The sequence below is a fragment of the Dama dama genome, chromosome 12 (genome assembly GCF_033118175.1).
Source record: "Dama dama isolate Ldn47 chromosome 12, ASM3311817v1, whole genome shotgun sequence".
Classification (NCBI taxonomy): domain Eukaryota; kingdom Metazoa; phylum Chordata; class Mammalia; order Artiodactyla; family Cervidae; genus Dama; species Dama dama.
In genome coordinates this window covers 83,473,900-83,498,034 of record NC_083692.1, presented here as the reverse complement: position 1 = coordinate 83,498,034, position 24,135 = coordinate 83,473,900, and the positions used below count along the sequence as shown (strand labels likewise).

The following is a 24,135-nucleotide window of genomic DNA, read 5'->3' as shown; positions in this document are numbered from 1 at the left end:
AACAGCAACCATTCTTAATGGTGAAAGACTGATTGCTTCCCTTCTAAGATCAAGAAAAGCCAGTGATATTTTCCCTCACCATGTCTTCTTTTTCTATGTTTGTTTATTTGTTTGTTTTTGGCTGTTCTGGGTCTCCGTTGCTGTACAAGCCTTTCTCTAGTTGTGACCAGCGGGGACTGTCTCCAGTTGCCGTGCGCCGGCTTCTCACTGCAGTGGCTTCCCCTGTCGCGGAGCACGGCGCTGGGGCTGCAGGCTTGGTAGTTCTGTCTCAGGGGCTCACTGGTTGCGGCTCCTCGGCTCTGGAGCACAGGCTTACTAGTTGCGGCACAGAGGCTTAGTTGCTCCGCAGCATGTGGGATCTTCCCGGATCAGGAATTGAACCCGCGTCTCCTGCGTCGGCAAGGGATTCTCTACCACTGAACCACCAGGGAAGTGCCCTCACTGCTTCTGTTGCGCACAGGATTGGAGGCTTGGACCAGTGCAGTCAGGCAATGAAAAGAAACAAGACATATACAGATTGGAAAGAAGTAAACTTGTCTTTGTTTTCAGACAGCAGAATTGTCTGTAGAAAATCTGATAATATATAAAAAAGACCATAAGTGAGTTAGCTAAATTATTGGATATAAGATCAATATGCAGAGAATTAACTGTATTTCTGTAACTGCCAATGAATAATAGAAAATTAAATTAAAAAGAAAGTCATTTACAAAATCTGACAAAAGACGTGAATGATCTATACATTTATACCTGTAAAACACTGTTGAGAGAAATTAGAGTTAAATGGATAAATATACTATTTTTATCAGTAAGGAACTCAATATTATTAAGATGATCATCTCCCAAACTTGATCTCTAGATTTAACACAATTCCAATAAAATTCCCAGAAGACTTTTTACAAAAATTAACAGATATATTTAAAAATCCTTTATGAAATGCAGAGGACCTAGAATAGCCAAAAAAAAGTTCAAGAAAAAGAACGAAATCCCAGGAGCTACACTACCTAATATTTGCATTATTATAAAGCTACAGTCAGGAAGTGAAGTGAGAGTCGGTTGGTGGTGTCTGACCCCTTGCAACCCCATGGACTGTAGCCTGCCAGGCTCCTCTGTCCATGAAATTCTCCAGGCAAGAATACTGGAGTGGGTATCCATTCCCTTCTCCAGGGGATCTTCCCGACTCAAGGATTGAACTCAGGTCTCCCACATTGCAGGTGGATTCTTTACCATCTGAGACACTGGGGAAGCCCATGTTTTTGGCATCAAGGTAGATAAACAGTGTAACAGAATAGAGTATAGAAATAAATCCACAAATATATGGTCAACTGATTTTTGGGAAAAAATGCAAAGGTAATTCAGTGGGAAAAAGGTAATATTTCAATAAATAATCCTGGGACAATTGGGTATCCACATGCAAAAGAGTGAACAGTCAATCCATACCTTGTTCAATATGCAAAAATTAACTCAAAATGGATCATAAATCTAAATGTAAAACCTAAATCTTTAAAACTTCTAGAAGGAAACAAAGGAGAAAATACTTGTGACTAGAACTAGCTAGAGATTTTATTTTTCAGATACATCATCAAAATCATGACCCATAAAAGAAAGAGTTGATTGGTTAAATTTTATCAAAACTACTAACTTCTACTCTTTTAAGAAGGGAAAGACAAGCCACAGACTGAGAGAAAATATGTACAAAGCATATATTGATAAAGGACTTGTGTTCAGAATATATAAGGAGCACTCAAGACCCAATAATAAGGGAAAACAACCTGATACAAGAGTAAGCAAAAGATGTGAAGTGATGCTTCACTAAGGAAGGTACCTGGTTGGCAAATAAGCTCAGGAAAAGATGCTCAACGTCATTAGTCATTAGGGAAATACAAATTAAAATCACAGTGAGATATGACTACACACCTACTAGAGTAGCTTAAACTTAAAAGATCAAGTGCTGATGGTGACAAGGAGGAACTACCTCCCTTGTAGGCTGTTAGTGAGATTATAAAAATGACAGACTATTCTAGAATACAGGTTAAAAAAATTATTTTTTTAATTTTAGTTAAAAAATTTTAGTTAAAAAAATTTACTCATATACCTATCATGCATGTGTGTGTGCTAAGTCACTTCAGTCGTGTCCAACTCTTTGTGCCCCTATGGACTGTAGCCTGCCAGGTTCCTCTGTTCATGTGATTTTCCAGTCAGGAATACTGGGGTGGGTTGCCATTCTCTCCTCCAGGGGGTCTTCCTGACCTAGGGATTGAACCTGCAGGAATTGACCCAGGGATCTCTTAGGTCTCCTGCATTGGGAGATGGGTTCTTTTCCACAAGCACCTCGTGGGAAGCCCCATGCCTATCATATGATTCAGTTTTTACCCAAGAGAAAAGGATATATATATCCATACATAAACTTGTATAGGAATATTCATAGCAGCTTTCTTTGCCATAAACTGGAAGTAACCCAAATGTCCATCAACAGTTGAATGGACACACTATATTAATTCATTTATATAAACTTCTAGGAAATGTAGTTCAGTTCATTTCAGTCGCCCAGTCATGTCTGACTCTTTGTGACCCCATGCGCTGCATGCAGCATGCCAGGCTTCCCATGTCCATCAAGTCGGTGATGCCATCCAACCATCTCATCCTCTGTTATCCCCTTCTCCTCCTGCCTTCGGTCTTTCCCAGCATCAGGGTCTTTTCCAATGAGTCAGTTCTTCACATCAGGTGGCCAAAGTATTGGAGCTTTAGCTTCAGCATCAGTCCTTCCAATGAATATTCAGGACCGATTTCCTTTAGGATTGACTGATTTGATCTTGCAGTCCAAGGGACTCTCAAGAGTCTTCTCCAACACCACAGTTCAAAAGCATCAATTTTTCGGCACTCAACTTTCTTTATGGTCTAACTCTCACATCTATACATGACTACTGGAAAAACCATAACTTTGGCTAGACGGACCTTTGTCAGCAAAGTAATGTCTCTGCTTTTTAATATGCTGTCTAGGTTGGTCATAGCTTTTCTTCCAAGGAGCAAGTGTCTTTTGATTTCATGACAGCAGTGATTTTGGAGCCCAAGAAAATAAAGTCTGTCACTGTTTCCATTGTTTCCCCATCTATTTGCCATGAAGTGATGGAACCGGATGCCATGATATTAGTTTTTTGAATGTTGAGCTTTAAGCCAACTTTTTCACTCTCCTCTTTCACTTTTATCAAGAGGCTCTTTAGTTCCTCTTCGCTTTCTGCCGTAAGGGTGGTGTCATCCACACATCTGAGGTTATTGAATTTTTCCTGGCAATCTTGATTCCAGCTTGTGCTTCATCCAGCCTGGCATTTCACATGATGTACTCTGCATATAAGTTAAATAAGCAGGGTGACAATATACAGCCTTGACATACTCCTTTTCCTACTTGGAACCAGTCTGTTGTTCCATGTCTGGTTCTAACTGTTGCTTCTTGACAAACTAATCTCTAATGATGGAAAGCATATCTGTATTTGTGGGGGATTGAGAAGGCCAGGAAGCGAAGATGATCACACAATACAAAGAAAACTTTGGGGTGATCTGTATGTACATTATCTTGATGATGGTGATGATTTCATGGGTCAATACATATGAGCAATCTTATCAAATTGTACACTTCAAATATGTATGATTTATTGTGTGTCAATTATACTTCAATAAAGTTGTTAATAATAAACTATTCATATAAGCACCAACTGGGTAAATTTCTCATGAATTCCATTCACTGAATATGTTTTGCTTACTGACTGTAAGACACCAGACACAAAAGTACCTACAGTATAAGTCCATTTATATTTCGTTCAAGAACAGGCAAAGCTAATATGTCATAAAAATAAAATCAGAATAATGGAAACCTTTGAAGAGGGTGGGATTGACTAGTAAGGGGCAAGAGGAAACCTTCCAGGATGTAGGAAATATTCTCAATCTTGAGCTCAGTGCTGGTTGTTTAGGTCTTAAATGTGTCAGGAGCTGTACATTCATCATGAGCCTACTTGATGTGCTTCTTATATTAATACATTATACCTAAATAAAGAAAAGGCTAAAGAAAATGCAGTGCATTAAATGCCAGTACTGAAATCGCACTGTAAGTCTTTGGAGCAGTGTGGGATTGTCCTTTGAGTGTTACCAGGAAACAAAGATGCTCTTCAAAGTACAGCATAAGGCGCATTCTCATTTGCTATTGAGTGTCCAGCCACAGAACCCTTGCAGAGTTGGAAGCTGACTCTAAAGCAGGCACTGTGTCTTTTCCAGCTGGTATTTGTCAAACCTTCTGTTTCTAATGGCATAAATATAACTGACTGCTTCTGAAAAATTAAGAGTACTTCTACTTATGAGAAATGAAGAAATTAAAGTAAAAAGACCTTATTAAGGACTGGGAAGAATGTCAATGTTCATTAATTCATGCTTTGCCAAATCTCTTGGATTCAAATCCAATGGCTAAAAAATCAAATTTGCTTCTATTACAAATGGAACTGCAAGCTTAAGACTGCATGTTCAGAAAGCCCTTGACAACATAGCAGAAAGAGCACATCTTCAGCTTTTAGTCTGGGCATAGACATAATGGGGCATTCCTGGCCTCTTAGCCTTTTTCTGGTTTAAGGCCAGAATTCCCTACCAGATCTCCAATTTTTTTTTTTTTTTTTTTGTGAGTGTGCATTTTGCCCAGGGGTAGATGGGACAAAGTGGAATATAGAAGAAACCACTCTGCCTAGAACCCGGCTTTCACTGGGTTGGCCAATGCTTGCTGACTTCCTCGACTGCAGACGGGGTCTGCCTGCCCAGCCCTTTGGCACTCTTTGCCTTCTCCAGCCTTGGTTGGCTTAACTTGGGTGGGTTTTTCATCCTCCCAGCCTGGGGCTATCTACCAGGTCTCTCCTGTGGAGGAGTCTTTGTCCCGTCTATCCTGATATCAACTGCCCATGCCTGGCGCCAGGAAGACAGGAAGGAAGTCATAGCTGTCACGTATTCTATTTGTAGAAGTCTGTGAAGATGATAAGGGTGCATCAGAGGAAGCAGACTCTGGGACAGTGTAAGCTTGGGAAACCAAGGCATTTTTAATGGCAAAAATTATATCCATTGAGTTTTGAGGGTTCCTTCCCTAATGACGCCCTCTACCCTGACATCTTTAAAAACTTCTTTTAGTATTTAATTTGTACTAAGTTCAAGGACAAAAAAAAAGCTTTATTTTTCTATATTGTGAGTATTTTTTTTTGTTCTGAGTGATTTTCCTGCTTCCCAGAAACACATACAACCCAAGTTTATAAATTCCTTACTTTGGAAGTTTGTGGTTCCATTTGTAAGAGTATTTAAAAATAAATATGTTATAAATTTGTTATTATTGTCTGAGTAAACTCTAGTCTAATACTCATATCTCAAATGTGATATTACTACAAACAAGCCAAATTATACAGAATAGATTTTTTTTTTGTATGTGTTGACCCTAACAAAGTTACTCTGAGACTATAAATAGTTATAAGAAAAAATGAGTATTTTATGTACTTTAAGTTTTTCTTGAAATTTCCATTCCCTCCCACACTTATACACACAAAACTCAACCATAAAAAGGTGTTTTTAAAATAACTTCTAAATTCCCCACTATGTTATGTTTCCAGGCCAAATTGCAGTTAAAACAAAGTTTTGACAGACAGAATAACTTATCACTTAGGCCACAAATCTTGGTCTTTGGAAAAGAAAATGAACAGTACACTCTTAAGGCCACTGTCCTTGTGGAGTCCTCACATGCCAGCCAACTTCCAGCCCCTCCACAGGATGCTCACTGCCTGGTTGTTTGGAGAAATAGAGGATGAGTCAGTATCCTTTTGCTCCTAATTTTATTCTGTTTGTATTGCTTCTCTTATATATTTGATGCATGGTTTTACTTATGGCCAAGTTCATCTTTTTTTTCCCCATTAACTCATCAAACACTTACTAAGTGCCTCCTATGTGAACTTAGACTCTGAAGCCAGACTGCCTAGTTGATACCTGGTTCTGCTGCTTACTAATTTTGGACCTTGGGCAAGGTCCTGTGCCTCAGTTTTGTCATCTGTGAAATGGGGCTGGAAATAGTACCTATTGCATAGGTTGTTCTGAGGATGATGTGAATTTAGGATGTTTCGGATGATATTTGACCCAGTAATTGCTCTGTTGGTGTTGCTGTCATTGTTCGCTGTTGTTGTGATGACAAATGCCAGCCTTGAGCTATGTGCTGCATACCCAAGTGGGTTGCTTTTCAAGGGACTTCCCTTCTAATGTCACCTTCAGGATTTCTATCCAAGTCTGATGTCTCCAAAGTTTCTCAGTCTCAAAACTATTGGCGTTTTGGGTGGGGCAATTCTTTGCTGTGGGACCGTGCTATGCGCTGTTAGAAGATTAGCAGCATCTCTGGTTTCTACCCACTAGATGCCAATAAGATGCTCTTCTGGTTCAAAAAATGTCTCCAGATGTTTCCAGGTGCTCCTTGGGGGACAGAATTACCTGAAGTGGAGGACCGTCTATTTAGGTGGCAAATCTGCCTGCAGAGGCAGCACTGTGGCTCCCCCTGCTTTCTAGGGAGGCCCCTGGGGCTTCCCTGGTAGTTCAGCTGGTAAAGAATCCACCTGCAATGCAGGAGACTGTGGTTCAATTCCTGGGTCGGGAAGTTCCCCTGGAGAAGGGATAGGCTACCCACTCCAGTATTCTTGGGCTTCCCTGCTGGCTTAGACAATAAAGAATCCACCTGCAGTGCGGGAGACCTGAGTTCGATCCCTGAGTTGGGAAGATACCCTGGAGGAAGGCATGGCAACCCACTCTAGTATGCTTGCCTAGAGAATCCCCATGGACAGAGGAACCTGGAGGGCTACAGTCCATGCGGTCGCAGAGAGTCGGACACAACTGAGCAACGAGGCACAGCACACAGCAGCGGTTACCTGAAGTTGTCTTCCCCCTGAGCGTGTTTTTGAAGATCCATGTTATATGTTACAGGTGCCTCTAACCACATGGCTGGAACCATAGGAACATTTCTGCTGTGACCACTGTGGCCTCCTTAGTAGGAGGGGCTCCTCTTTAAAATGGACTTCTTTATTTTTTTTTAATTTATTTGGCTGTGCTGGATCTTAGTTGTGGCACACAGAATCTTTGTTGTCACATGCAGGCTCTTAGTTGCGGCATGTGGGATCTAGTTCCCTGACCAGGGATCGAACCCCGGCCCCCTGCACTGGGAGTGCAGAGTCTTAACCACTAGACTGCCAGGGAAGTCCCTCTTTAGAAGCGAGGAGGAGAGACATAATCATCCTAGCACTTCAGTCCAAGGCTCCCTGTGAAAGCCAGCCCCCTGACCCTTTACAGTGCAGGAATTTACTGCTTATCACTATGGGGAACAAGCAGAGGTCACAAGACCACATATGGGGAATCTCACTATGGGAGTTTGTGTGATGTGGTCCTTGGTCTTCACTGGTGAGCCCTGATGGTTACCATTGAGAGAATGCTCATCATATGCCAGACTGAGCTAAGTACTTGATGAATATTGCTCACATTCACCCTTGAGACCAGATATTTTTGTCCCCATTTTATAGGTCGGGAAACTTCAGCTTAGAGACATTAAGATCACAGAATCAGGATTCAAATCCAGGCGACCGATTCCAAAATTCGTAATCCCTTTGACACTTATCCTCAGAAGCACTGCCTCCGTAAAAAGCAGCGTCTCACTCTTGGAATGTCCCCTGTCTGTGCCCTAGTTAGATTTTGGCTCCCAAATTCCATCCTGGTCACATAAAACCATATATCAGTAGCTTCATGCTGACCTGAGATGTGACAGGAGTGACATCATTTTGTTTTGTTTGCATGTATTAATGTCACAGCTGAGACATACCCTGTCCCCCACTCTTATTTTTTACTCTCTCTATGCTAAGAGCCCTGGAGAAGGGAATGGCTACCCACTCCTGTATTCTTGCCTGAAGAAGCCCATGGACAGAAGAGCCTAGCGGGCTACAATCCACAGGGTTGCAAAGAGTCCGGAGCGACTGAGCGACTAACACTATGCTAACTTAGAACCAATCTCCCTCTTCCTTTTTTTTTTTGTTTTTTGTTTTTTGGTTTTTTTTTATTATTATTATTTTTTTTTTCCCAGTGGGTTTTGTCATACATTGATATGAATCAGCCATGGATTTACATGTATTCCCAATCCCGATCCCCCCTCCCACCTCCCTCTCCACCCGATTCCTCTGGGTCTTCCCAGTGCACCAGGCCGGAGCACTTGTCTCGTGCATCCCACCTGGGCTGGTGATCTGTTTCACCATAGATAGTATACATGCTGTTCTTTTGAAATATCCCACCCTCACATTCTCCCACAAAGTTCAAAAGTCTGTTCTGTATTTCTGTGTCTCTTTTTCTGTTCTGCATATAGGGTTATCGTTATCACCTTTCTAAATTCCATATACATGTGTCAGTATGCTGTAATGTTCTTTATCTTTCTGGCTTACTTCACTCTGTATAAGGGGCTCCAGCTTCATCCATCTCATTAGGACTGGTTCAAATGAATTCTTTTTAATGGCTGAGTAATATTCCATGGTGTATATGTACCACAGCTTCCTTATCCATTCATCTGCTGATGGGCATCTAGGTTGCTTCCATGTCCTGGCTATTATAAACAGTGCTGCGATGAACATTGGGGTGCACGTGTCTCTTTCAGATCTGGTTTCCTCAGTGTGTATGCCCAGAAGTGGGATTGCTGGTTCATATGGCAGTTCTATTTCCAGTTTTTTAAGAAATCTCCACACTGTTTTCCATAGCGGCTGTACTAGTTTGCATTCCCACCAACAGTGTAAGAGGGTTCCCTTTTCTCCACACCCTCTCCAGCATTTATTGCTTGTAGACTTTTGGATAGCAGCCATCCTGACTGGCGTGTAATGGTACCTCATTGTGGTTTTGATTTGCATTTCTCTAATAATGAGTGATGTTGAGCATCTTTTCATGTGTTTGTTAGCCATCTGTATGTCTTCTTTGGAGAAATGTCTGTTTAGTTCTTTGGCCCATTTTTTGATTGGGTCATTTATTTTTCTGGAATTGAGCTGCAGGAGTTGCTTGTCCCTCTTCCTTGTGTTTAAGCTGTGTGCTTCTGCTAACTGACAATAGTCATTGTGATGTAAACCAACCTTGTAAACCACAACTTTCTAAATGACCCTTAGGTCACAGAACTTATCCTGCTGGCACCAGTTGTCCTAACATCTGAATTTCTCCAGGGTGAACCTCTTTAAAACTATTAATTCGGTAAGCAGAAAGTCATTACTTTTAATATACTTCCAGTTCTGTCCCAGACACAGAACTTCATACAAGCCCCAAATAAAGAAGTTAGTGTAGAAAAAGAGTTATACCTAACTCCAAGGGCCTTTACTAGAATTTAGTTGTACTGAATATTGTTCAAAATACGTTGGCCATTGAAGGTAAGGTGGCTTCTCCCCCTTTACAATGATAGTTTATGCTAATAGGCTGTGGTTTGGACCACAAGTCTATCTATTACCTGGTGTCTCTTTGGCCTACCTTGGTTTCCTTCTGCTGAGGCCACATGGGTCTGCTTTACTTTTCCACTTTGTATTAAAACCCCTGGCTTTAGGCTCATTGTCCTTATAGTTTTAGTAAAAACATCAGCATCTGCAGAAAGCTTTCAGAGAAAATGAAGGTCATAAACTGTCAAAGTACAAATGAATTATGTAGACTCTTTGCCTTAGAATATTTCTGAGTAGAATCAAGAACATCTCGTTCTTTATTTCTAGTCCCCTCCCGCGCCTTTCACAGGGAGGATGCTCCATGTCCATGCATGAAATGATAGGAGGAGGGCAGAGAGTTTGGTCTGGAATTAATCACTGATGCAAAAACATGTGGGAGGTTTACTGAATACTTACTGTGGGCCAGACACTATACAAGCTCCTGGGGATATGATGGTGAGGCACTGGCCTCTCCCTGGAAGATCTCAGAGCCTAATAGGGGTGACAAGAATTAAATGATCACAGTGCAGTCGGGGAGATGCTGTGATCTAGTCTGGTTGTTGAATTCGGGATCACAGAGAATGGCAAGGCTGATAGTGGTACCTGACATTTATTGAGCACTTTCTACATGCACTGTACTTTCAGTCACTCAGTCATGGCCAACTCTTTGGAACTGAATGGACTGCAGCATGCCAGTCTTTGGTGTCCTTCACCATCTCCTGGAGCTTGCTCAAACTCATGTCCATTGCGTTGGATGGTGATGCCATCCAACCATCTCACCCTCTGTCATCCCCTTCTCCTCCTGCCTTCAACCTTTCCCAGCATCAGGGTCTTTTCTAATGAGTCGGCTCTAAGCATCAGGTGGCCGAAGTGCTTTCTACACATCATCTGTTTTTTTAATTCTCACAACAACTGTGTGAAGTTAGCTGCTCTTATACCCATTTTATAGATGGGGAAATTGAGACTCAAAGGGAAATTCCCTGAGTCTTAAAAGCCAAGTAGGAATTATCCAAAGGGAAGAAGGAGGAGGTAGAAATTCTGGAATGAGAGAAAAGCAGGTATAGAAACACGGAGGCAAATGGATGAGATGACCTCTGTGTATCAAGAGGGCACTGGGAGCTGGGGTTTACACCATCCAGTTCTGCCCACAGTTAAGTGATTTCAAACTTGTGACTTGTTCTTTCACTGAAGAGCAACCTGTGCTTCCTCAAGTGATGAGCCACTTGATTATGTAATTCACCCACGTGATCAGGGTGAACTCCTCAACCTTGAAGTGGTTGTTCAAGTGCCTCTGATTTTAGGCTTGAGGGAAATAACAGCTGGGAAAGTCACTGGACCAGCAGGGTCCCCAGGGGTATTGGGCTCTCAGGCTTTCAAGCTGGATTTCAAGTGGCCTTAGGCAACTCACGTAACCCCTGTGACATTTGCTTTGTCCGTCACATGCTCAAGTCTGTATCCCCAGAACCTACCGCAGAGCTTCTGTGTGTGTGTGTGCATGTGTGTGTGTGTGTGTGAGTGAGTGTGCACACACACATACTCAGTCGTGTCCGACTGTTTGTGACCCCATGGACTATAGTCTGCCAGCCTCCACTGTTCGTGGGATTCTCCAGGCAAGAATACTGGAGTGGGTTGTCATGCCCTTCTTCAGGGAATCTTCCCAACCCAGGGATTGAACCCGTATCTCCTGCATTGGCAGTTGGGTTCTTTACCACTGTGCCACCTGGGAAGCCCTACTCCAGAGCCTAGATCTGCATAATCCATAAAATGGGGATACCAATGAAGGCAGGGCATTTCAGGTGATTAATTATAGTTCACATGCAAGCCTTTAAACCATTCAATGAAAAGTAAGGAACAAATGGGCTTCCCAGGTAGTGGGAGACCTGGGTTCGATACCTGGGTTGGGAAGATCCCCTGGAGAAGGAAATGGCTACCCTCTCCAGTGTTCTTGCCTGGAGAATTCCATGGACAGAGGAGCCTGGCGGGCTACAATTCATGGAGTCACAAAGAATTGGACATGACTGAACGACTCACTTTCAGGTGGCACTAGTGGTAAAGAACCCGCCGGCCAATGCAGGCGATATAAGAGACGCAGGTTCGATGCCTGGGTGGAGAATATTCCCAGTATTCCTGCCTGGAGAATCTTGCCTGGCGGGCTACAGTCCATGGGGTCGCAAAGAGTCGGACACAACTGAAGAGACTGAGCACGCAAGGAATAAATAATCCCATTTCACAAGATTCCTTCATTAACTAGTCACCAGCGATCTGAGTCCTTATATGCAGAGCTGGCAGATGTTAGATGTACTAGGAAAACTGTCTTGGCCTCTGCTCCGTGCAATTTTAGTTTGCAGCGGGTGGGTACAAATAAGAGCAAACCGGAGGTGGAATTTTTTTCCATACAAGGGGCATGCCTGGTGGGAAAGCAGCCCTTTCATCAGGGGAACGCAGGTCGAGCAGGACAGAAAAACCTGCAACCTCTGGTTGTGCCTCATCTGATGGCTTCTCCTTTGCAAGTGCTGATCCCTGACATTGAGTTGGGGGAGGGTGATGATTGCATTGAAATGTCTGCTCCTAGGCAAGACCCTGCCTTCCTCCACACCCTCTCTTCTCCTCCAAAGACCTTCTGGAAAACAGAGCAAAAACAATGAGGCAACCCCAAGGGTTAATGAGAATTGCATTCTCCGTGCAGCCCCGATTACCCTGCGCCTTTGTCCCCGTGGACTCCGTGAAGGGCACGGCTGTCAGGTGTCGCTCCTCTCTGGGCTGGGTAATCTGCGCTGATTGACTTGTCCATTGTCCTTCCCCTGGAGCTAAATACAAAACAGGAAAGGCTGCTTGTTGGGGAGAGAGGGGAGCTTGGTGGCCAAACGCTGTTGCTTTCCCGGCATTGGACACAGGCTCGCTCTCTCTGAGAAAACTTACATCCAAAGGCAGTGACTTTGAAAGGACTGTGGCTGTGGAATTAGAGACAGATGCTTAGCTGGCCATGAGCAGATATTAAATTGTATTAAACTATGCAAACCGCATTTCTCATGCAAGGCTTGTTTCAACCTTACATCAGCCCTTGGGCTGCATTTGCATCTCTATAGAGAAGGAAATAAAAGCAGCATGTCACTTATTCATTTCTATTCATAACTGTGAGCTGTTATTATTCTAGCTCTTGTCTCCCCTACACAGCACAGGCTAGATTAATCTTTCTCAACCTCCATCAAGAGTGCGTTCCCAGCATTTCACTTTATCAACTCCTGTTTATAAGGCCCAGGTGCTGAGAAGGATATAAGGATATGGAAGACGAGACTAATTTTAAGGTCACCAGACATCCTGCTTCATCTGGGACAATCCTTGTGTGTGCCTGTTATTCTGATATAATTTAATAGGACCCCCTTCTGCTTTCAGAAGTGATCCAGTCTTCGTAATGAATTACATGGTCACCCTCCTCACGTGCTTATAAGCTAGAAGGGGTGGGAAGGATGAAGAGAAATACAGTAGTTACAGAACAAGGTAGAGAGGCTGGAGGCAGAGGAGGTCGATGGTTGAAGGAAGGGAGGTGGCCCAGGGCTCAGGTTGACGCAAGACCTAGGTGTCAAAGTATAAGAATGATTGAGGCAGAGGGAGAAGGAGGCCTGGGTGAAGGCGGGGGACCAGAACCATCTAGAACAGTATGTGTTCAGGGTTCTCAAGGCGGGGGACCAGAACCATCTAGAACAGTATGTGTTCAGGGTTCTCAAGGGGCCACATGAAAGTGAAAGTGTTAGTCGCTCCGTCGTGTCTGACTCTTTGCGACCCCATGGACTGTAGCCTGCCAGGCTTCTCTGTCCATGGGATTCTCCAGGCAAGAATACTGAGTGGGTTGCCCCAAGAGACCACATAGATGGAGGTTTTTCCTGAAGAGAAGACAAAGTGGACAGGAGATGGGGGAGGGATGCATGTGGAGGTCTTGAAAGGCAGGGGGGATCTTGTGCTTCACCTTGGAGCCAGCAGGAAGCCACAGGTACTAGCATGAAAGACTCAAGGTGAATAGGGGGTTTCAGCTGCTCCTGGTCTAGGACTGGTCACCCCAGTACTGACTGCGGATATAGGATTTGAACGGCTGAGGCCGCTTCTGAACCGTGCTCTCTGCTGTCATGCCCTTCCGCCTGTCTGTCTCCCATGTCCCGTACGATTAACTAGGCAAATTAAAATTTTCCACACATGACAGGGTGAGGCAAATGGATGTTCTGGTGTCTTTGGTTTCCTCTAAGCAGAAGCCTCCAGCCAAGAGTTGACATGAGCTTGCTGTTTGAACATCAGTTAAAATAATGATTTTAGCATGATTTTTTGACAGGAAAAAACCAAAAGCATACATTTACAGGAGCAGGCCATGCAGTTTGGACAGGTAGGACCCTTCAGGGGGCCATCAGAAAATGACTCGCCCTGGGGTGTTCCTGTGTTCCATGGGGTCAATCATCTTCTTAGTAATTCTGCCCAACTGAAGTCAGAGCTAAGGTTCCACGTGTACAGTGAAGCTATTTGTTCCGCCTGTGTCGTTTCTTTTCTTCATCCATTTTTCCTTTCCTTCAATTAAAACCATTTATCAGGTGTCCCAAACTCTAAGCTGGTTGCCCTCAATTCACTGTCACAACAACCATCCAATCCTCTGAGACTAGAACATGCCCATTTTACAGATGAAGAAAGTGAGCTTTGCTGAGGTTGAGTGCTATTTAAGGAGACCCTCTGTATGTGTTGTTGAACACATTCCCAGGGTGAGCATCATCCAGCAAGGCTCTGGAAATAGTCTGATTATTTCCAGGGATGCTGTTGAGGAAAATTAAATGCCAGATAGAAGACAATACTAAATTAGTGGTACCCAAGCCAGAACATGCATCATTACCATTTAAGGAGCTTTAAAAATGCAGGTTCCTGGGCTCTACCCCCAGTAATTCTATTTAGTGGGTCCTGGTGAGCTTAGGAATCTGTGTGTGTGTCTTTGTGTGTGGTTTGTGTTTTATATTCTGTAAGGCACTGGTTCTCCGACTGCGTACATCAGTATCTTGCATCTTGAAAGGCTTGTTAGAACAAAGATAATGGGCAGCCCCCCTCCCTGATTCAGGGAGGTTCTGATTCAGGAGATCTTAGCTGGAGCCTGAGAGTTGCATTTCAGGTGGTGCTAATGCTATTGGAGTAGGGACACTCTGAGAACCACTGCCCTAGCAGTTGGGGATGCTCATCCAGGCTAGGGACCGCTGGCCTAGGGGCGCACGTCGCTGACTGATGCTCAAATCGTGGAGACTGTGATAGGAATAGAAAAACCTGACCCAGTATGCCTACAGAACCAGCACTCCCGCTTCTTCCTCACCTGGAAGGATTGCTGCGCTCTTTTTATGTGAGTCTGGATGGGGACTCAATACCTCCTTCACCTCTGCGGCTGGCAGACCCAAATCAAACAGGGTTGGCTCACAAGACAAACATGTTTTTGTTCACTGAGCTAGAGAGTCTAACTGGTACTTCCCAAATCAATGATTTTACGTCTGTGAAACGTGTGCCCTATGTATTCATTAAAGGAAACCCCCTGGGGAGTAAGTGGTTAAACTTGGTTGCGCAGTAGGATCACCTAAGATGTAAAAAAAAAAAAAAAAAAATCACACAAAAGTGATTGATGCTGGGCTCCCTCCCTCCCTCCTCGGCCTGTCTGTGGCTCCTGGTGTTGGTAGCTTTGTGAGCATCACCTCCGGTGCAGTCAGTGGTGGGAGCCGGTGACCAGAGGCATCAGTACTGTGGAGGCACCTACTTACCCAGATGCCACGTGGGCTCCTAAAACCTGTCTGTGGATTCCCTTTCAGGGCATCTCTTCCCTCCCCACCCGCTTCCATGTACCTCTTTATTTTTCTGCCAAACAAAATAGAAGGGAAAGCAGCCAAAGGCCTGCTGATATCCATCACTGTCCTGGAGGTTCCCTGACAGGAGGCCGAAATGGGTGAGAGCCACTGTCCCAGAACAGCAGGAAGGAAGCTGTGTTCCCGGAGCAATGCCAAAGGAGCAGAATTCTGGCCACAGAGTGTCTCTTTGCTCACTTTTGTGAATGCTGGGATGCACAGGGTCCCAGCAAGAGGAAACATTTCCATGTGGGGACTCCCCAGATCTCAGCCCCGTGGTTTTCTCTCTCCGCTCAGTGCCAGGCTGCTGGTGCCACCTTTGCCAAGATTCACTCCATCACAGCTGCCTGCCTGGGCTTCATGAAAACCGCCCCAGTCTGAAGCCACCAGGGTTTCCTAAGGGACACTTCTCATTCTCTGAGTCCTCCTGAACCACCTGATGGTGCTGGTCCCCCTCTCCTCTCTGGGCATCTTCACTGTCCTGCCTTCTCTGTGTTCCTTCTCTGTTTCCTTTGCTGACATCTCTGCCTCCTCTCACCCTGTCAATGGGAGCCTTTCCCCACTGCTGCCGTCTTTGTCCCTCAGCACTTCTCCCCCCACCTTCTTTCCCTTTTCCAGCTCCAAGGGACCAGCCTGACATGCTGAGTCCCAGTCTCCCAACAGCATCTATTCACAGAATGTCCTCTTGTGTTCACTGAACTCGTCCTGTCTCTGGGCTCCTCTGTTTTTATTCCAGGCACCACCATCTCTTCTGATTTCCCACATGTGGGAGCTGAGCTGCATTAAGCTGCATTATCCAGTCAATGCCTGAGTCTGGTCCATGCTTCCTTTCTGATGCTTCTCAGGGTGGCCATTCTTGCCTACGCCTCTGCTACCTGGTGCTGGGCTGTGGTGAGAACTTTCCAGGGAACCACCAGTTTCCAGTCTCTCTCCTCGCATTTACACATCACCCTGAGTCCTCCTTCTAATGTGCTTTTACATCTCTCCCTGCAACCATCTGTGGCTCTCACGCCATGTGCCTGGCACAGTGCTAAGGATGTCTGTTATCAACCCGACAACAACCTTATGAATCCACAAACACTGTTATTTTCCCTCTTTTACCTGTGAGGAGGCAGAATTGGAGATGGTTGGGAACTTAGCCAAGGCTCATAATGAAGGACAAGTGGTGGAACAGAACTTCTGACTTTCTCTGAGCCTCTGAACTAGACTCTCTTGTTTGGCCCTTTGCGGCCAGCCCTCAGCGACTGCCCAGCCCACATGGAATAAACGCCAGGATCCTTGGATCTGCAGGTAGGCTTTTCCAGATCTACTCTACCTCACCTTCGCAGCCTTCTCTTCTTTCATCCTTCTGTGTAGGACTCAGCACCACGTGAACTGTTTCCTCCTGGGCCCCCAGGTCGCTTCACTTTGTCCCTGTTCTAGCAATACGTTTTTGCCCAAGTCCTTGGCGACATCCAGTCCCCCAGGAGCACTGCCGCTCCTTGAGGCTTAGTCATCTTGGCCTCTTCAAACCTTCTGGGTTTCAAAAGCCTTTTTTGGTGCACTCTCTAGTGTTTTACATTTCTTTCATTACTTTTAATGTGAAACCGCTTTGGACTCCTTTTCAGGTATTTCAGTGTTATTTTCCTGGTTGGGTTGTAAACCCTGGAGGGTAGAACTGTGTCATAAACTTAGGTCACTGTCCTGAGTTCTCAAGGATGCAGCGGTCGCTCAAGTCTGTGACTTCTGCTCTTGTCCGTCACAGGGCCTCGCGCTGCGTGATATAAATGAGGCTGTGAGAAGCCGGTTCCCCCCCGGGAGCTGTTCTGCTAAGGTGCCCCGATCCCCTTGCGGCCCTCAGCGCAGCCGGAATCATTTGTTAGATTAGTTTTCCATCCTTCGTGGGAATCATTTTTCTTCGTACGTTTCTGTTTTTAAAGTTGAGTAAAATGGAGACTTGGCTGGACACCAGGGAGATTTAGGAGAGAAATGAGCAGTGGGACGTCCCCAGCCAAACCTGGCTGCAACCCGCTGACTGCGCAGGAATACAGATGACTTCTAGCGGAATGGGCGGGACTCCGTGGGGACGCACGGCGGCTCCTGCTTTTGATCAGGGGCTGGGCTGGTGTTGGGAATCTGAGCACAGGCATCCCTCGGTATCTGCAGTATCCGGTATCCGCGGAGGTTGGTTCCAGGACACCCTTGGATACCAAAACCTGCAGATGCTCAAGTCCCTTGTATAAAATGGCATAGTATTTGCATATAACCTATGTATGTCCTCGTAGGATACTTTAAATCTTGTCTAGATTACTTACACCTAGTACAATGTAAATGCTATATAAATAGTTGCAAATACAATGTAAATGCTATGGAAATAGTTGCTGTTATTGTTTAGTTGCTAAGTCGTGTCCAAGTCTTGGCGACCCCATGGACTGCAGCACAAAAAGCTCGCCTTTCCTTCAGTCTCCCAGAGATGCTCAAATTCATGGCCGTTGAGTGGGTGATGCTCTCTAACCACCTCATCCTCTGCTGCCCCTCCTTTTGCCTTCAATCTTTCCCAGCATCGGGGTCTTTTCCAGTCTCTGTATCATGTCGCAAAAGTATTGGAACTTCAGCTTCAGCAACAGGCCTTCCGATGAATATTAAGGGTTGATGTCCTTTAGGACTACCTGGTTTGGTCTTCTTGCTGTCCAAGGGACTCTCAAGAGTCTTCACCAGCACCTGCTGGCTAGTAGCAAATTCAAGTTTTGCTTTTTTGGAAAATCCCTTGAATTTTTTTTTTTTTTTTGAGTATTTTAAATTTAAGGTTGACCGAATCTGCAGATGTGGTACTCATTGGTGCAGAAGGCAGGCTCTTTTAGCGCAGCCCCCCACTGGGTCCCCTGCTCTGTATCTTCTGGGATGAACTTGGTGTCCACAGTCAAAGAGGACCACTTCTGTTTCAAACCTGCCTCTTGCTGATTGAAACAAGTTGGTGTTTGGGATGGCAACTCATGACATGCCTCATACAGAATTGTGTGAATAATAGTAAGAAGCTCTGAAACAGAATGACACATAACATGGCAATGAAATAAACATCTAAGCACAATTAGTACAATTCATTTTTGCGGAGAGTGTAATTATTTTACAATGTTGTGTTAGTTTCTACCATACCAATGAAGTGAATCAGCTATATATATACATATATCCCCTCTTTCTTGGATCTCTCTCCCCACGTCTATCCCACCCATCTATTACAGTTCATCACAGGGCACTGAGCTGAGCTGTGCTATCTGTTTTACACATGATATCTATTCGCACTAGCTATCTATTTTACACATGGGTTATTCAGTTCAGTTCAGTCTGACTCTTTGCGACCCCATGGACTGCAGCACGCCAGGCCTCCCTGTCCATCACCAACTCCCGGAGTTTACTCAAACTCATGTCCATCGAGCCGGTGATGCCATCCAGTCATCTCATCCTCTGTCGTCCCCTTCTCCTCCTGCCCCCAATTCCTCCCAGTATCAGGGTCTTTTCAAATGAGTCAGTTCTTTGCATCAGGTGGCCAAAGTATTGAGAAAAGCAAATCAAAGCTACAATGAAGGATCACTTCACACTGGTCAGAATGGCCATCATCAAAAATCTACAAACAATAAATGCTGGAGATGGAGAGGTTATGGAGAAAAGGGAACCCAACTGGTACAGTTCTAATGGTTCATAACTTCTAGAAACTCCAGGTTCTCCTGCTGATGCTTGGGTTATTGTTCTAGGCCAGCATCACCGAATCTGGGTTACCTAAAGGAAGAACTGCAGTCATCCTCTACCACATGGAATGTGCCCTTCATGCTCTCACGGGGCACTGCTTTCTTCAATCAGTAAATATTTGTTGACTACTTTTATGTGCAAGGCATTGCATTAATTCATTGTAGAAGGTAGAAAACCAATAATGTTTGTGAATGTACCTAACAGTGTTCAGTCCATGGGAGAGGCTAAGAAATGTTAAAATCTTTAGGTATGTATGGTGTGTGCGTGCATGCTAAGTCACTTCAGTCGTGTCCAACTCTTTGCAACCCTATGAACTGTAGCCTGTTAGGCTCCTGTCCATGGGAATTCTCCAGACAAGAATACTGAAGTGGGTTGCCATGACCTCCTCCAGGGGATCTTCCTGACCCAGGGATTGAACTTACTTCTCCTGCAGCTCCTGCATTGCAGGGGGATTCTTTATTGCTGAGTCACCAGGGAAGCCCTAGGTATGTGCATTCTACTGCAAAAGATAAAAAGACAACTGAGCATTATTGAGTTGAAGGACAGCCTCTTTGCTGGGGCCCAGAGGGTTTGGGAAGGCAGAATTGGGAAGAGTTCAATAGAGGGAGGCTGATAGGGAGGACATTTCTCTTGTCAGCTGGAGTGTGCGTAGGGTAGAGGGAGATGGGGCGACACTGGTGGCAGGGAAACCAGCATGTAATAATAATAGTACTATTAATAATAACAGTAACAACCACCACCAATTATTGAGTACACCCTAGGTGCTAGATACTGTACACATATGATTTCTGACTTACACAACAAACTTACAAAGTGAGTACATTCAACTAATGAGGAAACTAAGACTTATCCATGTTGAATAACCCACCCAGTGTCATAGAGTTTGTAAATGGCAGGACCAGCATTTGAACTCCAGGCTGCTTTCTTTCAAAGCCGAGGCTGGGGACTTCCCTGGTGGTCCAGTGGCTAAGACTCTGCACTCCCAATGCAGGGGGCCCAGGGTCGATCCCTGGTCAGGGAACTAGATCCTATATGCCACAACTAAGACCTAGTGCAGCCAAATAAAAACAAAAATCTACAAATGAAAACCCAAATCCTAGGCTGGAGTGGGTGGGTCAGGGTGTGTTATTATGAATTTGGAATCCAAATTAGTGGAGTTACAATTAAATTGAAAGGAAGGGTCAGGTGAAAGACATGATTGGAAGAGATAAGAAAACTTGACAACAGGACCAGGTTTGGAAGGCAAAGGAGACTCAAGGAAAAATAATGAGTCCATTTTGTGACTTCGAATATTGGGAGAGAGGGTTGCCCTACGCTCACCAGACATCATGAACAGGAGGTGATCTTGAGTGAGTGAGGTAAGAGGGTACTGTGATGAGTTTCAGAGATGTGACAATCAATGACATCACTGGAATCCAAAAAATAGTACAAACGAATGTTTACACAAAACAGAAACAGGCATAGAGAGACATAGAAAACACACTAGTGGTTGCCAGAGTGGAGAGAGAGGGAAGGAGGGGCACATTAGGGGTAGAGGGTTGAGAGATATGAACTACGATAGGTCAGCAACATAGATGTACAGCATAGGGACCTATAGCCACTATCTTGTAATAACTTTTAAAGGAGTATACCTATAAAAATATTGAATCATAATGCTGGACATTATGATGTGAAATGTATGTAGGAATGTATGAATGAATTTTCATACTGAAATGAATGTAATATTGTAGATTAACTATACTTCAACTAAAAGGAGAAAGAAATATGGCAATCAAAGTAGAAGCAGAGATGCCAGGTAGCGGGTCAGTTCTCTTCTCTGACTTGGATTGTAAACAAGCTGTGAGTATGGGTGAATACGAACACGGAAAGGAGAAAAACTCTTAAGTTCGGGGTAGATTCTGGAGGAAGTTAGGACGAGGAATGACAGTGGACATAGCTTTCGGAGATGTAGGAGAGGAACAAGGATGGTGTCGTGGTGAGCATGGCAGAAACCAGCAGTGGAGTTGGTCCCAAGTGAGTTTTCAAGGTGCCATGCATGTCAGAGAAGATGCTTGCTCCTACCTGAACTTGGGAGGGCTCAATTCAACAAAGCGTAGTTTCCGTAGGCTGGCCTTGTGTTTGGTGCAGAGGATAGAAAAAGACTAAACCCTGCTTTTGAAAGGCTCAGGAAACCTCAGAACAGACCTGAGTTGCAGTGTGGCTCTTCCACTTACCGAGATTGTTATTCTCTGAGCTCATTTCCTCATCTGTAGAATGAACATACTAATACCTGCCCCTGAGCAGGTCCTGCTGCTGGGCATTTTTCTGGGATTCAGAAATGAATCCTGTGCAGTACTCACCCAGGACCTGGAGCTTCATGATACTTGCCTGATGGTGCTTGGAACTCATAGTGACACATAGGAGAATGAAGGGCAGTTTCTGAGGATCTGCCTGCCAGACTCAGGGAAGCCTGCTTTCCTTGGGAGGGCATCATTTCTTCAGTGGTTTGTGCTGTTCAGTCAATCAGACCTGATCCCTGCTGCCTCATGTGGCTTTTCAGGACTGAGTGGAATCTCCTGTTTCTAGAGCTTCCCGTCCTTTCATGTGTGTTTTGGCCCAGATGTTCCAACAGAGCTCCCTTTCATTTTTCTTTCCTAAGTTCAGAGCAGAGACAGAGCCCCCTTCTGTCGGCGGGTGGCGTTTTTGCTGGCCACGTCCCGGGAAAGCAAATAGAGTGCTCCGTGGCGGATGGGAGGGTCCCCAAGGGCTCTGAAGGTTGACAGCACAGATGCAGTGGATGCATCATGAGCTGAGTGGACTGGCCCGAGGGCTGCAGGACTCTCTGTTCATCTGCCTGAGCACGTTGTTGCCTCCAGCACAACCTCACTGGGGGCCGGTAGGTGGGGGGAGGAGGGGCTTTGGGGTATGGCCCTATATGTGTTTGGCACCGTTGGGAGAGTAGGATATAGAAGTTGGAGGCGGGGGATTGATGCCACACAGATAAGGGCTCTTGGAAGAATCCATGTGTGACCTCAAAGCTGAAAGTTGTATGTGTGGAAGGGGAAGAGATCAAAGCGGGGCCAGAAAAGACCAACCCGGTGACCTGTGAGGCTGGAACAGGAAGGCTGTGGCCGACACTGCCTCCTTCCTGCCCACCCTCTTCCTGGTGGGTAGCTCGGTCCCATTTCTTTGCTATCGGTCTCCCCTGCACCTATATCCAAGGCATGGAGATTTCTATATACCAGGCTGGGAGGGCCTTCGGGGTCACCGATTCCTTCTCCTCCTCCCTCCTTCCCCACCAGGTGACTGTCGCCTCAGTTTCCCCAATGATTGGAGGAACGTAAATCACAGGGGTCTCAGTGTCACGGGTGTAGCTTTCAGGATGGAGGGCAGAAAGGGTCAAAAGGGATCCAGGGTAAGGGGCTTGCTAACCTGGCATAGTCTACCTCTTCTACCTGGCCAGGTATGCCCAGCATCTGAGAAGGCCAGTTGGGAGGCATGTACTCTAGGTTAACTGTCTTGGCAGTGCCTATGTGGCCACACCACCATCCACTGATATGGATGACCCAGGTGCCTTTAAATAAAAACTCACTTACAGCTTGATCATTCCAAGGGCCCAGCCTCAACCATTTAAAGAGTCAGAGCAGCATTCCTTTTCATTCCAGATTGACCAATTTCAATCTGGGTATCTTTCCTATTCAGCCTCACTAGTATCAAGTTTAATCAACTGGCATAAGCAGTTCCCCTATTAATAGATTCACTGGAAATCCCCTGATGTGTCATTTTATTTGTGACCTTGTTTAAAATTAGCCCACATCAACATCCACTAGCTAGGCACCCAGGTCAAACTGCCTACCCAGCTCTTTGCACCAGCGCCGTGAGACATTAGAAGCAAGGCTAAGGCTAGGTCTCGGGGTCCCTGACACGTGTGCTGCCACATCCCCATTCCCTTTGGACCTCTTCCTTTTGAACTGTTTCTCCCTCTCATTCTGTACCCCACCCCCTTCCTCCTCTCAGCCACAGTGCTAACGCTCTGGGGACCAGATTCTTTAGCTGTGTGCAAGCCAGAGACAGAACTCTGTGGAGAGAAACACTGAGTGGAGTCGGAGTATCCCTGGCTCATTCCAGAGCAGAAATTTTCATCCTCAGGGCCATTGACATTTGGGCCCGAGAACTGAAGATCTTAGTAGGGTGGGTGTGGAGATGACTGTCTCATGGATTGTAGCATGCTGGCAGCATCCCTGACTTCCACCCACTGGATACTAGTAGCATCCCCCACACCCTCAACTATGAAAACAAAAAATGTGTCCAGGCATTCTCTAATGTCCCCTGGTTGGCAGAATGGCCCCTGATTGAGAACCATTGTTCTAGAAACCACAGTAGAAGTTTCCCCAGGTCTCGCTTTCAGTCGGGAGTTTTGGAGGCTGTGGGGGACACAGGGCATGTCCCAGCTCCCTCCACATTCCTGGGCCTGGGGTGTTCCTCCCTCATTTCTGTGGCTGTTCTCCCAGCCAGAACCCGTCACTCCTCACATTGGTCTGTGGTTTGCTGAGTCCCTGCTGCCCCAGACAGGTTGCTCTGCAGGGCTTTGGCCTTGCATGGCAGGTTGAGTGGGGGCAGGGCTGGTGGAGAAATCCCGGTCTGGTGTCTCAAGCTCCGCCTCTCACTGGCGATGTGACTTAGGTCACCTTATGGGAAATGTCAGCCCTGGGCCTTGGTGAGCTTGTCATGTCATCCACTGGTATCCCTGCCAGAGATGCCTCAATGCCTGAATTCTGCCTGTAGGATTCCTGAGCAAGAGAGACCCTGACAAGAGTAGCTGATGGGAGACAAAGCCTGCTGTGTCCGTATGATGTATTAATTATGCCCCTTAGAGGTTTTGTGCTAAACATCAAGTCATCAAAGCCATGTTTCTGAGGAAGAAAAGGGTTAAGTGTTTGAGAGTTTCATACTTGCAATAATAAGGTTTTCTGTAAGAATTAATAAAGGCTTTTTAATGGTCACCGGGTATGTTTTGGTAACATATATAGGCTGTTGTCATCATGATCCATTGTTACAATCAATAAAGTACAAAATTGAGATAAGATGTGGGGGGCAGGGAGCAGAATATCCAA

General features: G+C 45.3%; 1 protein-coding gene and 1 non-coding gene across 3 annotated transcripts in view; both read left to right on the top strand.

The window, feature by feature from the left end:
• THSD4 (thrombospondin type 1 domain containing 4) overlaps window positions 1-24,135 on the top strand; it is a 648,360-nt gene that overhangs the window by 56,516 nt on the left and 567,709 nt on the right. The gene's annotated exons all lie outside the window — the stretch shown is intronic.
• Window positions 19,991-20,063, top strand: TRNAG-CCC (transfer RNA glycine (anticodon CCC)). The gene has a single exon. It is a non-coding gene; the product is annotated as a tRNA-Gly (tRNA).